The sequence below is a fragment of the Gracilinanus agilis genome, chromosome 5 (genome assembly GCF_016433145.1).
Source record: "Gracilinanus agilis isolate LMUSP501 chromosome 5, AgileGrace, whole genome shotgun sequence".
Lineage (NCBI taxonomy): Eukaryota > Metazoa > Chordata > Mammalia > Didelphimorphia > Didelphidae > Gracilinanus > Gracilinanus agilis.
In genome coordinates, this window is record NC_058134.1 from 41,425,038 (window position 1) to 41,438,624 (window position 13,587).

Consider the following 13,587-nt stretch of genomic DNA (forward strand, 5'->3'; position numbering starts at 1 on the left):
AATAATACAAGTTAATCTATTCTCAAAATGCCCAATTCTAGGATCTGCCTGAAGAGTGGAAGCAAGAATCAGGACTACAACCCAGATTATAGTTAGTGTTAAAACCTGAAAGTAATGTCAAGTCACATGACATCCACAAGGAAGATACTAGATTTCCGAGGATATTCAATTGGCTGTGATATATGGGGAAAAATAAAATCAAAGCCATATTCTCATTTTTTTAAAAAGAAGAATTTGTTTCTAGGGGGCACCTGGATTTGAACCAGGGACCTCTTGATCTGCAGTCAAATGCTCTACCCCTGAGCTATACCCCCACACCTGTGAAGAGAGGATAGTTCTATTTTTCCCTTCTAGACTCAGTCATTACATCATCAATCTTAAATGTTTATGAGTCAGGGAAGCCACATAAAGCTACCCTAAGTGGGTTAGGATGCTACAAATCATAAAAGACAGCTTAATATTGGAGCAGCTCAAGTTAGAGCCCATCGGTTTCACCTTTCTCTAGACCTGCCATTAGCCACAGTACCTAAAGTCCTCTTTTTCCACCATAACTCAGCTGAATCCCACCTACCATGATGTATGGAAATTAGCCAAACCACAGGAGAGGGAGATGTGAGCTCAGCCCCTTAGATGATGCTACTAAGACTTCCTCAATGATGGGAAGACTTGAGCAACAAACATCAACTAAGAAAAAATAAAACAGCTACAAAACAACCATTTGTATTTGTTAGCTTCATCCTGGGACAGATCAAGTAAACTGATATTAGTCATAGCAGAACAGGTCAGCCGTGAACCAGGTCCTCTGGAATATCGCCAACTCTGTGAAGTCATTCACTGGGGAGAAGCCAGATTGAAAGCACCAGACTCCAGAGCAGGGCAATGATCTCTCCTCTGATCTGCCGCAAAGATTCCTCCATGTGGTCCTTTTCAGGTCACAGCCAGAGAAGCAGCTAAGGCTGCCTATGGTTTTTGGTGCCCAAACATCTACTTTCAGGCTCATAAACTATTCAAGGGGTTGTTATCTATTCTTCAAGCCCATACCTGGGCCATGTGCATCTCTGTTGTATGGGCTTCTTGGGACCCCCAAAGGCTTGGAATTGTTATACTCTGGCCAGAAGGAGGCAAGATGGGGAGAGGCAACAGTGAAAGTCCTGATTTCTTCCCACCTTAAGGTCTGACTGTGTGGTAGAAAAAAAAAAGAGCTCAGACAAGAAGCTGCTTCTATAAGTAGGTATGAATATTGTATGTGCTGTTTATATGATGTGTCAAGGCTCAGTACTCCAAAAGTCAGGATCAGAACTAAAAATAATTCAGACAACAGTGGTCAAGCAAGAATTTTAATCAAAGCTCAAAATTTGATTAAGGGGGCAATTAGGTAAGCCTGGAGACAGGAGGTTCTGGGTTCAAATTTGGCCTCCAATACTCCCTGGGCAAATCACTTAACCCTCATTGCCTGGCCCTTACCACTCTTCTGCCTTGGACTCAATACACAGTATTGATGCTAAGATGAAAGGTAAGAGTTTTTAAAAAAGACATTTGATCAAGACCAGGATTTGGCAAACTCTTTTTAGGATCCTAGACTTTGAGGATTCTTATAGAGCAGGGGTCAGCAACCTTTTTGGCCGTGAGAGCCATAAACGCCACATTTTTTAAAATGTAATTTCGTGAGAGCCATCAAGTGCTCACAGTGTGCCCTCCTGTAACAGCGCCTGAAAAAAATGGACTTTATGGCTCCTGCAGAAAGAGTCATATCTGGCCCTCAAAAGAGCCAGTTATGGCTCGAGAGCCATACATTGCCGACCCCTGTTATAAATCATTTAGTCTGAGTCTCATTTTACACCAATAGATGATGTTATTGACCTGAACGCTCCCTCTAATGATACAGGGTGCAATCTCTCCATGGCTGGCCATCCTGTGTGACTCTTGTCCTTATCCTCCTTCACAAGGGTCACCTCAACATTCTGGGCCTTTTCTCACTTTTGTCTGAAGTAGAAGTAGAGAGCCTAAACTGTCGAACTCGATCATCCCTTGAGAGTATAAATGATAAACCCAAGGTCATTCAAACAGGGGGGAGCTGGGGAGCTGGGGAGCTCAGTGGAGTGAGAGTCAGGCCTAGAGACAGGAGGACCTAGGTTCAAATCCGGCCTCAGACACTTCCCAGCTGTGTGACCTTGGGCAGGTCACTTGACCCCTATTGCCCACCCTTACCACTCTTCCACCTAGCAGCCAATACACAGAAGTTAAGGGTTTAAAAAAAGAGAGAGAGAGAGAGAGAGAGAGAGAGCACTCAAACAGAGCCAGGATCTGGACTAAGGTCCTCAAATGATAAATTAGACCAGTTCTATAGTACAGTGATTCTGTTCTCTTCAGTCATCTTAGTCATGTCTGACTTTTTGTGACCTCATTTGGAGTTTACTTGGTGGAGATACTGGAATGGTTTATCATTTCCTTCTCTAGTTCATTTTATACATGAGGAAACTGAGGCCAAAAGGGTGAAGTGACTTGCCAAAGGTAACACAGCTAGTAAGCATCTGAGGCCAGATTTTCACCCAGGATGCTGAGTCTTCCTGACTTGAGCCACCAGCTGATCTAGTAAAGAAACAAAGGATTTAGAGGAGTTAGGAACAGCTCTTTTTCAGCTCCTTTCTCAAAAGCATTTATTTATTTGCTAAAAGGGTTGTCACTCCACCTCCAGCCCCACTACATCCCCAATAATTATACTTCCTGGATGCCTAGTATGAAGAAACAACTACTCTTAATAATTAATTTTGTTGGTAGGTTGGTTTAAGTAAGAAGGTTCGAACAACCCTCTTCCTTGTCCCATTGGGGCAAGAAGAAGTGGAGGGCAACCCACTAGTAGGGGCTTCCTAGCATCTTGGGGGGCTCTGTCTCTCACAACAGATTGGTTCCTACCACCCTCCCCATCCTCCCATCTATAACGATTAAAAATAATAAAGGCTGCTATAAATATAAAAATTAGTATTTTAATTAAAGCCATGCTGCGCTTGTAAGAATTCAAAACTGCCGTCCCAGCCATTATTGTTACCTCTCTTCCTGAGTCTGCTGGCCAAGAGGGCGACTTCCTGCTAAAAAAAGAGAGCGTTCCTCCTCACCCTGGGAGATTTAAACTGTTCTCTGCGTGGAGACGTAGGCGTCCCCACGCCCAAAGAACCGGAACCAGAAACCCATTGGACCACGGGAAATGTAGTTTGATAATTTCCACGTGTCCATAGAAAATACATATATATACTTAAAGATGGCATCTCTCAAATTTCATTTTTACACATCCCAGCAAGAGCCTTTTTGTCATCTACCCCAGTCCAATTTGTATTTGCTCCAAATACAAAATTCCTTCCTTATAGCTCTGTTTCTGAATAATATCTAAATTGTAACATTAGAAGATTAGCCACCAGGATTGGGCTAATGAATCAATTCATTTCAGTCTAACCTACAATTGCTTTTTTACAAAATGGCAGACCACTTTTTTTCACTCATTCATTCGAGCATAAGAGTCACCAGGATTTGGGTAATAAATCAATCATCTCAGCTTAACCTACAAATGCCTTCTCACATCATGGTGGAGCTTTTTTTGCTCATCCATTTGAGTGTGGGGGTTACGAGGAAATCACAAAATGGTGCACCATTTTCCAACTCATCCATTTGCGTGCAAGAGTCACCAGAATGGCCACTGGGATTTGGGTAACAAATCAATCATCTCAGCTTAACCTACAAATGCCTTCTCAAATCATGGTGGATCTTTTTTCTTGCTCATCCATCTGAGTGTGAGATACAAGGAAATCTCATGGTCAGATGTTGTCTGATTCAAAGGATAAGGTGTTTTATTCTTCTACATCAGCACAGAATTCAGTGCTTTTCCTGGCTCCCAAAGGGTCCTCTCACCATCTGTTACTTCTCAATTCCCCAGATGACAAAGTAGCCTTTGTTTTGCCTATCTCCCCCACCTAAAAAATGATACAGCTAATATTTAAACCACATTCTCATTTCCTTGGAGAGCTCTCTGAAGGGACATCTGGGTTGGAACTGCAAGGTTGGAGATCCAAAACATGCTGGTCTCACGCTATCCAATGCTCCTTTGCCTTATGACCCTGGGGAAGGAAGTCATAACCATGTTTCTGTTAGCAGTCAGCATGGGAAGAAGATGTGAGAGCCCTTGTCAATGGATGGTAAAATGTATGCTTATTCAGAAGATGGAGCAAACAGCCTTTCGAACCACTCTCCCCAGACTACATTTTTAAAAGCTACAAGAAGAACCATCTGCTGTACTGTAGGCTTGAGGTCATTTAGAGTCCTCTTTTTAAACATTGAAAAAACACCCTTTAACACTGAGCCAGATTCTCCAATGCCCAGGATATTCCAGTAAATCCAAAGCTCCATTGGAGGCTGTTTTCCAATTTGAAGGCCACTGAGGTTTCCATCAGAAGTAACCCCATCAGAGGACAGTGGTGCCTTGTTCCAATCAGTGAGTAGTCAACAAACATTTGTTAAGCTCCTACTATGTGCCAGGCACTGTGTTAAACAATGAGGATACAATAAAAGGCAAAAGTAATCCCTGCTCTCAGGTTGCTCAGAAACTAAACATCATGTAAAAATGAACACACAAAATATATATGGATACTTGGAAGGGAAAAATCTCCTGAAGAATATTGAGTTAGAAAGACTTAAGTTCAACCCTGAACTTAGACACTTACTAGAGGTGTGTGTACTCTTGGGCAAGTCACTTAACTTCTGTTTGCCTCAATTTCCTCATCTGTTAAATGGCAATAATACTAGAACACTCTTCAAAGGGTTGTTGTGAGGTTCAAATGAGATAATAAAAGTGATTTTCAAACCTTTAAATAACATATAAATATTAAGTAGAAGGGGCTCAGGGAAACTACCAGCCTTATATTCCTCCCAGATTTGAGCACACAAGCATGGGACATTTCTGAGGGTTGGATCAGGAGAGTGATGGGTCTGAAGTCAGGAAGAGCTGAGTTCAAATACAGCCTCAAATAATAGCTGTGTGACTCTGGCAAGTTACTTAACTCCTGTTTGCCTCAGTCCCAATAAAATGAGGATAATAAGAGCACCAATTTTCTTTCAAGTGAGATAATATTTGTAAAGCATTTAGCATAATGCCTGCCACACAGTAGGTGCTTAATACAAATTGTTCTTTCTCTCCTTCCCCTTCTTTGGAAGACTTCCCATTTTATTCCCATCCATGCCTTCCAAGCCTGGTATTCTATATAATGCTCAATTCTGTGAGCATTGCTTGAGCACCTACTATGTGCCAGGCTCTGTACTAGATAGACACTGAGGACAAAAATGAAACTGCCTTTAGGAAGCATATTTTCTATTAGAGGAAACAAGGTGTACAGAAAGGGGTAGACAAAATATTGATGGAGGAAATAATGTATCTAAAATAAATCTGTATCCTGGTGCTCTGAAAACCATCTATGAGGGAAAGGATATCACTATGAGTCCCAGATATCCATGCCAGAGGGGGACAGATGTCACAGCAAAGGGCGTCATTCATCTTGAGAGGAATCAATTCTTGTGGCAAACTGGTCCCTTCCCCTGGCAGAAAGACAGAGGACACATACACAGAAATAACTAGAAGGGCTGATGAATCCATGAGTGCAGTCCCAGATACTAAAGGAATCTGCCAGTTCCTGTGCTCATCCTTAACCTACTCAGTATAAGCAAAGGCATCTGGCATCTGCTTTTTACTCCTCCCATTCACTCTAGGATGCAGAGATGCTGGCCTTCTTGCTAATTCCATCCCCCTGACCCTATCCCCCCAGTCAGTGTTGCCCCTCATCCTGGAGATGCTCTCCCTCCTTACCTCCATTCCCTGGCTTCCCTGATTCCTCCAAGGCACCACTCAAATTTCTCCTTCTGGAGGACATTCCTACCCCCACGTCCCCCACCCCTCCCACCTACCCCCATGCCCCAGCTGTTAGAGATTTCCCTCTGAGTCTATCACCTCTTCCCACACATCTCCCTCCTGAGCAGAGGGCCTGGTTTTTACCTTTCCTTGTATCCCCAGCACTTAGTGTAATACCTGGCACACAGCAAACACTTAATAAATGCTTGTTGATGATTATTATTCCATTTTTTTTAACCCTTGTACTTCGGTGCATTGTCTCATAGGTGGAAGAGTGGTAAGGGTGGGCAATGGGGATCAAGTGACTTGCCCAGGGTCACACAGCTGGGAAGTGGCTGAGGCTGGGTTTGAACCTAGGACCTCCTGTCTCTAGGCCTGACTCTCACTCCACTGAGCTACCCAGCTGCCCCTATTATTCCATTTTTCAAAGTCCCCAAGCTCCTTTTGTTTACCTCCATGAAAATCAACACAGTAGGTGGCTCAATGGATTGAAAGCCAGGTCTAGAGACGAGAGTTCTGGGTTCAAATATGACCTCAGATACTTTTATTAGCTGTGTGACTCTGGGCAAGTCACTTAACCCCCATTGCCTAGCCTTTAGCATTCTTCTGCATTGGAACCAATACACACTATTGATTCTAAGATGGAAGGTAAGGTGTAAAAAAGGGGGGCACTCGGGGAGTTCCTTTACTAAAGGAACTGGCAGTGGTGAATCCCTTTGCGAGTAAATAATCAGCCCACAATTGTTCTGTATAGTATCTGATTTTTGGGGGATGCTTCTTCTCCAGGTGGCTCACATCTGAACTCAACAGTGTCCTAGTTGCTAAAAATGAGAAAATTTGCCTCTGTTACATCAGGGTGTTAGAACTGAAGGCTCTTTAGGGTCCATTAGGTGAACCGGAGCAAAATGCCCTTTAAAAGAGAGCCTTCCAAACAAGGCTAAGTACCACCACTGCCACCCCAGAGATAACCTTAGTCCAGAGAGAAACTGGCTGAGCAGGCACTTCTGTCTGAATGCCCAACATCACAAGAGACAAAATAGTCAAAGGGTCTTTCTTGTTCCTAGACTTATGGATTGCACTGAAGAGGAAAGATAATAACCAGGAGCCAGAGGCAATGCAAGAAAATGTGTGTACTCGTTAGCTAGGCATTCCAGAGAATCAAGGACCCTCCATTTCACATGGATTTTCTTGCTTGAAACTTCAGAGGAAAACACAGAGTTATTTCATTTCACCTTGGGCAGCTAGGTGGTAAGTTTGGAGTCAGGGTAAACCTATATTCAAATTCATCCTAGCTGTGTGCCCTTGGGCAATTTGATTAACTGCTGTCTGCCTCAGTTTCCTCATCTGTAAAACAGGGTAATAATAGCACCTACCCTGCCGGGTTGGTGTGAGAATCAAAGGAGATAAAAATTGTAAGGCACTTAGCACAGTGCCTGGCCCATATAAATAGTATCTGTTATCTCACCTACTCACCACCACACTGCCTAATGAGATTAAAGTGTTGGGAAGATGCATGGGTGGTTGGTGCCAAATCTTTTCTAGTCTTTAAAATCGACCCACTGGGTTCATCTTCTCAAAAAGTTGGTGATGCCATTCTCAAGGTAACCAACAACCAGAAAGAGAGGAGGATCTCAGTGAAAGTCAGCATTCAGAATACACAGGCTCAGACTAAAGTTGTCCCTTCCACCTCAGCCTTTATCATCAAAGCCTTCAAAGAACCTCTCTGGGACAGAAAGGAAAAAGATCTTAAAAATGGTGGAAACATCAGCTTGGATGAGATTATTAACATGGTTCCATAGATGAGACACCAGTCCCTCACAAAAGATTTCTCTGGTCTGGAATCATTCAAGAGATCCCTGGGACAGCCCAAGTTCTCAATGGCAGAGCAGACAGCCTTCTGATGCCATTGAAGCCATTGACAGCCTCTATTGTAATAAATGGGCAGGTAGGAAGCAATGAAGATGGGGCAGACTTTTTAAGGACAACTAATGGATATTAGGGGGCCTGAAGGAAAGAATTCAGAGAAGTAAAATTGCAATGTAATCTCCTTAGCAATCTCAGTTATTTGTTGGCTAGAGGGAAGGAATAGCATCACTGTGATTGGAAAGTACAGAAGGAAGGGAAAGCCAAATAGTCTATTAGTGGATACTTGGCAGGATGGTCTAGTGGGCTGAGCCTGAGACCTCTGGCTTTTTCTTCTTGCTGGAATTCGCTTTGAAACCTGTTCCACATGCCCTCCTACACACTGCTGCCAGATTAATCTTCCTAATGCATAGGTCAGCCACATCTTTTCATTGTTCAAAAATCTTGAATCCTTCCACATTGCCTACCAAACTCTTCAGCTTCCCTACAATCTGTTCCCAGCTGCTAGTGTGTCCCTTTCCCACCCAATTACCTTATATTTACTTTAGGCGTATTTTGGATTTTTAATATATGTACATAACAGCTCCTGATATCCATTGCTCCTGATTCTGCCCTGTGGGGCCAGTAAGAACACACAAAAGCCATCATGTCCCCTCCCTGCTTAGTTACCATCCCCATTAGCAAAGTTCATACCTCTTTGCATGGGCTCACCATGTCCCCTCCCTTCCATCTCCATCATTGACTTCCTAGCAATCTATCCTCCAAGGCCAAACTCAGATGGCCTAGTAAGCACTTAAATTCTTGCTCAATTGGGTTAAAATGAAGACACACCTATCATCTTCAATTGGCATTGACCTCTTCTCCATCTGATTTCATAGTAGCTTGTATTATCTGCTAATTTGCACATTTATCTGGTTCTTCAGCTATCAAATGGGGAGTAAAAACAGGATCTTCCCCATAAGGCTGTCATGAGGATAAAATGAGAGCATATTTGTAAAGCACTTAGCACAGTGCCTGGCACATAGGGAATGCCATAAAAATGTTTATTCCCTTCCCTTCTTTTCTCTATTTATCCCAACTTTTTGAGGTCAAGAGTCCATCTCTCATTTTCCTTTGCTACTCCTTCAGAGCTTAACATCATATACATAGTAAATGCTCTATTGTTCTATCATGGGGTTCCAACCAGTAGATCAAGATCCTCTAATCTTTAGGGACAATGTGGGGGTTCCTAACCAACAGGTTAGGATCTTCTGGAAAATTCTGATGTCTTACTGGAAGCTAACCACTCTTGCCACACGGCCATCTCTGGTATTTGCCACTATTCCCAGCAAAGAGGAAAGTTTCACAGCAGAGACAGCTCTATCTCACCTGATCCAAAAACCTTAACAATAATACCCAAACCCTGAGGCCCCAGGGATGCAATGAATTTGAAGAAATGAGCAATAATTCCTTCTTATAAGCTTGCTAAGGACTCCTGATATAGGAAACACAAGACATTTTTCATCACGTCGTCCTGTCAGCCAGTGTCATCGATGCTCCAAGACCATGTTGGGGGAAGGACGGTGCTACCAAAATTCTTCAAAATCAAATGACAATAACAATGATGCCATCTATCACCACAAGAAGACAGTTGTCACGGCTGAGATGAGACAACCACTAAATCCGGGGCTGACGGTGCGTGGGACAGCAATGCCTTTTCCAGGGCTTAAGAGAGTGGGTGTCACATCTTGGAATCAGGTGACAAGACATCTGGAGAGGGCAAGTGTGGCAACCCAGAGGGTGGGTGGTGAAATTAGAAAGAAAAAAATTGGAAATCAGCAGATGGTGGGTAATGCAACTGAGAATGTTTTCTTCACTTTGACACAGTAGGCATGCAAATTAAAATTGGAACTTGGAAAAGGTCAGATTATTTTGCCATAGACCAATCCCTTGGCTTCCCAAAGACATTTTACATTTCATTGCTTTAAGTGGCTTTACTTTAAACTTTTCATGTAACTTCCCAAAAGACAAAGAAAAAACAGGGATGGAATTTTAAGCCCTAAATCTAAACTTGGAAATCCAAAGTTGAGTGATGCATTTCCAGTTATATAAACTATGTCCCACTTTGGGCCAGCTTTGCAAATAGTTTTCAGAAATCATTAAGTCCACAGAAATTCCATTTGGATGGAAAATTTTACATTATCTTCATCTACATTTCCCAGCACTAAGCCTTCTAAATCTGGTCCTTCATATCTATCAATGATGCAATGGAAAGAGTGCTGAACTTAAAGAGAGAGCATGACCTTGAGTGCTAGTTCTGCTGCCTACTGACCACAGGACCAGTGACAAGACTGACACATTTCCTCATCTGCAAAATACAGGGTGTCCCAACACTCAGAGAAGTTTGAATTTTTAATAGCTTAAATTAAGTTTTAATAGCTTAAAACCACCTTAAAAGCCAACACCAAAGGTAAAAATATTAGTCAAGCAGTCCTATTAGCAACTGTGAGTCCTTGAAAAGTGGACTCCCCCTAGAATACAGGGTAAGGGCGGTTAAAGAGGAAACCTTTGCAAAGTATTACTTGTGGTTTTATATTATCAATATTCTGGCTATTTCACCATATTTACATACTAGCAATTTATAGGGAAGCTCTAGGGGAGTCAATAGTATAAGATAAAGGAATGCTAAGATGGCAATGTGAGAAGAAGCAGAACCATCCAGCTCTCCCCACCCCAACAATTACTTCCTCCATGATCTGAGTGAGTGCTAGATTGAATAATGACCAGAAGCCAAAGGAAAAGATACAATGGGTCACCTTTCCTACCTAAAATGATAGAAATCATGGCATGAGAGTGGGCCAGGGTCACAGATTCAGTATCCAGACCAATAGGGCAAGGATACTCAGAGTTTATTACCTCCAGAATCAAACAGAAACTCTCTGGTTATTCAAAGCTCTCTATTACTTGCCTCTCATCCCACCTTTCCAGTCTTCTTAGACCCTCTACTCCCTTATGTGACACTGTCCACCTTGGCTATTCCCCAAACAAGACACTCTATTTCCTGACAGGGCATTTTCTCTGACTCTCCTCCATGCTTGGAATTCTCTCCTTCTTCAATTCTTCCTGGTTTCACTAGTTTCCTTCAAGCTTTAGCTAAAATCTTGCCTTTTACATAAAGCCTTTTCATTAGAGTCACTCCCCACTTCTCATTATATCACATGTATCCTGTCATTTGTAGAGTTGCTTGCATTAGTCTTTCCATTAAAATGTGAGCTCCTTGAAGGCAAAGACTGCTTTTGCTGTTCTATTTATTCTCAGTGCTAAGCACTGGGACTGACACATAATAGAAACTTAAGAAATGTAGATTTATTGATTATGGATTGATTAAGAATCGGGGAGGGAGAATAGAGAGAAAAGTACGGGAGAATAGGATGGTGAGAAAAGCATAAAATTTTCAAGTTTATTCATAAATAAATTGAATGCAGCTAAGATTAGAAGGGAGACAGTAAGCTACAGAGGGGAAACACTTTGCAGCAAAATGTCTCTGAAAAAATTTTCAATTCCAAGATATATAAGGAACTGATTCAAATTTTTAGGAATAAAACTCCCTCTGAAGTTTCATCTCACATTCATTAGTTTGACAAAAATGTTGAAGAGGCTTCCATAAAACAGGCAAATTGATGCCCTGTTGGCAGAGTGGTCCAGCCATTCTAGAAAGAAATTTATAAATATGCCTCCAAAATTATTCCTAATAGGGAGGAGAGAGAACCCTTTCCACTAAGATAAAGGATGAAGTAAGAACGCCCATTATCACCACTATTATTCAACATTATACTAGAAATGCTAGCTATAGAAATAAGAAAAGAAAACGAAATTCAAGAAATTAGAATAGACAATAAGGAAACAAAATTATCATTCTTTGCTGATGATATGGTGGTATCGAAAATCCTAGAGAATCAACTAAAAAACTAATAGAAATAATTAACAACTTTAGCAAAGTTGCAGGATATAAACTAAATCCACATAAATCATTAGCATTTCTATATATGACCAACAAAGTCCAGTCCCAACAGATAGAAAGAGCAATCCTATTTAAAATAACTCTAAACAATATCAAATACCTGGAGATCAACCTGCTAAGACAAATCCAGGAACTATAAAAACACAATCACAAAATCCTTTTCACACAAATAAAATCAGATCTAAACAACTGAAAAAATATTAATTGTTCCTTATTATATTGGCTGAGCCAATATAATAAAAATTATGATTCTACCTAAATTAATTTACTTTTTCAGTGCCATGCCAATCAAACTACAAAAAAATTTCACACAGAGCTAGAAAAATAGCAATAAAATTTATCTGGAAGAGTAGAAGGTCAAGAATATTAAGGAAATTAATGAAAAATGTGAATTAAGGTAGCTTAGGTATACCAGGTCTCAAAGTGTACTATCAAGCAGTAATCATTAAACCAATCTGGTACCAACTAAGAAATAGTAATGGATCAGTGGAATAGATTAGGTACACAATACACAGTAGAAAATGACCAAAGTAATCTAATATCTGATAAACCAAAAGATATAACCCTTTGGAGCAAGAACTCACTATAAGACAAAAACTGCTGAGAAAGCTGGAAAACAGATGTGAAAAACTAAGTATAAACCAGCATCTTACACAATATACCAGTATGAAGTCAAATTTGGTACATGATTTGAACATAAAGAGTGCTACTATAATCAAATTAGGGGGAACACGTAATAGTTTACCTATCAGATCTAAGGATAAGGGAAAAATTTTGACCAAACAAAATATAGAGTACTACAAAATATAAATAGATAACTTTGATTATATCAAATTTAAAAGTTTGCCCAAACAAAACCAATGCAACCAAGATTAGAAGGAAAACAGAAAACTAGAGGAAATTTTTTTAAAGTGTCTCTATTGGCCTTATTTCAAAAATATAAAGAGAATTGAATCAAATTTATAAGACTACAAGTCATTCCCATTTGATAAATGATCAAAGGATAAGAACAGACAGTTTTCAGAGGAAGAAATCAAAGTTATCTATAGTCATATGAAAAAATTGTTCTAAATAACCATTGATTGTAAAAATGCAAATCAAAACAACACTGAAGTACCATCTTACAGCTATTAGATTGGCTAATATGGCAGAAAAGGAAAATGACAACTGTTGGTAGGGATATGAGAAAATTGGGATACTAATACACCATTTAAGGAATTGTGAACTGATTCAACAATTCCAGAGAGCAATTTGGCACTATGCCCTTAGGACTATAAAATTGTGCTAACTCTTTGATTCAGCAGTAATACCACTACTAGGTCTGTATCCCAAAAAGATTTTTTTAATCTTTTAAAGGGAAAGGATCTATTTGTACAAAAAAATATTTATAGCAATCTTTTTGTGGTAACAAAAAATTGGAAATTGAGAGGATTTCCATCAGTTAGGGAATGACTGAACAAATTGCAGTATATGATTATAATGGAACTATTGTGCTACAAGAAATAAGAAGAAAGGTGTCAGAAAAACCTAGAAAAACTTATATGAACTGGTGCAGAGTGAAGTGAAAAGAACTAAGAGAAAACTGTATACAGTAACAATAATATTGTACAATGAACACATGTAAATAACTTGGCTATTCTCAGCAATACAATGATCTAAGACAATCCCAAAGAACTCATGATGAAAAAATGCTAACCAGATCCAGGGAAAGAACTGATGGAATCTGAATGAATATTGACGCATACCATTTTTCTTTCTCTGTGTGTGTGTCTGTGTGTGTGTGTGTGTGTGTGTGTGTGAGAGAGAGAGAGAGAGAGAGAGAGAGAGAGAGAGAGAG

General features: G+C 40.5%; 1 non-coding gene across 1 annotated transcript; it reads right to left on the reverse strand.

Annotated features, from left to right (window-relative positions):
* Positions 1 to 242: 242 nt before the first annotated feature.
* Positions 243 to 314, reverse strand: TRNAC-GCA. The gene has a single exon. It is a non-coding gene; the product is annotated as a tRNA-Cys (tRNA).
* Positions 315 to 13,587: the final 13,273 nt, after the last annotated feature.